At 33.5% G+C, this 2,402-nt stretch overlaps 1 pseudogene; it reads right to left on the bottom strand.

Moving 5' to 3' along the window:
• Positions 1 to 1,920: 1,920 nt before the first annotated feature.
• LOC121142550 lies at positions 1,921 to 2,031 on the bottom strand (annotated as a pseudogene).
• Between the last annotated feature and the right edge of the window lie 371 nt (positions 2,032 to 2,402).

The following is a 2,402-nucleotide window of genomic DNA, read 5'->3' as shown; positions in this document are numbered from 1 at the left end:
TGTAAATATATCACCTTTTCTTTATCCATTCTTCAGCTGAGGAGCATCTAAGTTGTTTCCAGGTCCTGGTAGTTACAAATAATGCTTCTAAGAACAGAGTTAAGCAAATGTCTTTGTGGTATGAGTGTACATCCTTTGAGTACATGCCCAAGAGTGGTATTGCTAGGTCTTGAGGTGGATTGATTTCCGATTTTCTGAGGAACTGCCAAACTGATTTCCACAGAGGCTGTACAAGTTTGTACTCCCACCAGCATAAGCTTTCATTAGTGTTTTTTTTTAGTTTAGCCATTATGACAGATATAAGATGATATCTCAGAGTTATTTGGATTTGCATTTCAGTGATGGTCAAGGATGTTGAGCAATTCCTTAAGTGCCTTTCAGTCCTTTGAGATTCTTCTGTTCAGAATTATATCTCCACTTTTTAAGGAAAGGCTAATTATATGTAATTGATACTTGGTTTAAAAATACATTCACCAGTATATTATATGTTATTTCTCTGCTAATATAATTAATGACCATAATAAATTTGAGTAGCTAAGTACTGTATCCTTTTATGAACTAATAATTATTTATTTACTAAATAAGTGGTTAGGTTGTGCATGATAATAATACATGCTCATTATCCCAGAACTTGGCAGGAGAATTGCCAGTTAGAGACCAACTTGGTCTACATAGTAAGTTGTAGTCAGATTTTTCATTATTGATTATGAATCTTTCCCTTGGATTAGGCTTGTTCATAAATAGTTCTTATAACTTAAGTTAATCCATATCTATTAATCTATGTTTTTACAAGGCTGGTTACCTTTACTCTGTACTGTCTTGTCTGCTTCCTCTGCGTCTGACTCACGACTCCACTTTCTTTCTTCCATCATTCTCTCTCTTCCTTGAAATACCATCAATCTTTCCTGCCTGGCTATTGACCATTCAATTTTTTTTATTACACCATCCACAGCAATATATCTTCACAGTGTATAAATATCCTACAACACTTAAACCTTTTGTCTAAATAAAGTAGAAGGTTTTAACTCTAACACAGTAAAATAATATGGAATAAGAACAATTATCAGGTAAGGATTACATTTACAGTGTTCCGTCTATTTGTATGTGGTTAATTCAGAGAAAATATTCCACTATCTATTCTATCTTGGTGAATCAAAAGTTCTGTACCTAATTTACTTTCTATGCTAATCTGTATTACCAATCGTAAACTATCTTTTTAGACCTCAAATCATTTTCTTAGATAAACAACTTAAGATTTTATGTTTCTCAACTTTATTGCGAGTTTCTGTTGTGAATTTGGTAGCAAAGAAAATTATAACTATAATTATCTAGCCTTTAACCCAGTCAAAGACCTGAGAAGGATAATATATTACCTGAATAAATAAGAAGTGTAGCACAAGAAACTTCCAAACTATAGAAATGACAAAGATATTTGGCTGCCTGGACAGTCATCCAAGGTTCCTCTGAAATGTTGGGAAACTATCTTTAGCCTACAGACCAAGAACATCTGACAGGACTGTTCTACCTTGTCTTGGCAAAGTTTGTCAGTCACCTTCTTTTGTGCTGTGCTTGTTCAAGTTGAACAGCGTACTGTCAGCAATCAAAACTAGGGCAATTTCTTGCCCAAATAGCTTGCTTTGCCACACAGAAAACAAACTCCATATGGAAGTTCTTTAATACCCATTATCCTTTTATTGAAGTAAATTAGTGCTGCCAGGAACAGACGTGTATCACTGTCATGAAAGGCCTTATGATATTAAAACATTTTAAATGCTATATTTTGCAAGTCTCTAAAGTGTTTGAAGGCCACTTGCTTATCTGAAATGCATTTCTTTATGTCCCTGAAAACATACCTAACATTGACATAACTGCGATCATTATATGACTACTAACCTGTATTTCTTAATTATCCTAAATAGTTTGTAATAATAAATTTCAAGAATTAGAAATTTACATTACATTGTTTTCAATTAGCAATAATCACACCTTGGATAAACCTCACCAGCTATGATACTGCCACTGCACAAAGCTAGAAATTTACAATACATTGTTAAGAATTGTATAGGTAGTACACTTTAAACAAGAGTAGAAACATATAAATAATATAACAAAATAACCTCAAGTTTGTATCAATATACAAAAATCCATAATGTACAATATTTGAGATTTATAGTTAGTTTTTAGTTTATAAGTAGATTCAATAGTCTTCCCTATTGAATTCAACCTCCTTTGTTTAGCTTTTTTTTCCTGACCATGTCCAATAACAACTTGCAACTAATCTCCAGCCCTGCTAAACAATGATAAACATGTACTGGATAACCAGAAACCATGCCTAGCCTCTTGCCAGTGGGTAACCTGGCCTGTGTAACTGGAAGCTTTTATGTGTCATGACTGGTCCCACA

The sequence above is a fragment of the Mesocricetus auratus genome, unplaced genomic scaffold (assembly GCF_017639785.1).
Source record: "Mesocricetus auratus isolate SY011 unplaced genomic scaffold, BCM_Maur_2.0 Super-Scaffold_100009, whole genome shotgun sequence".
Classification (NCBI taxonomy): Eukaryota; Metazoa; Chordata; class Mammalia; order Rodentia; family Cricetidae; genus Mesocricetus; species Mesocricetus auratus.
Note: the sequence above shows the minus strand (reverse complement) of the source record. Positions and strands in the feature narration are given on the sequence as shown.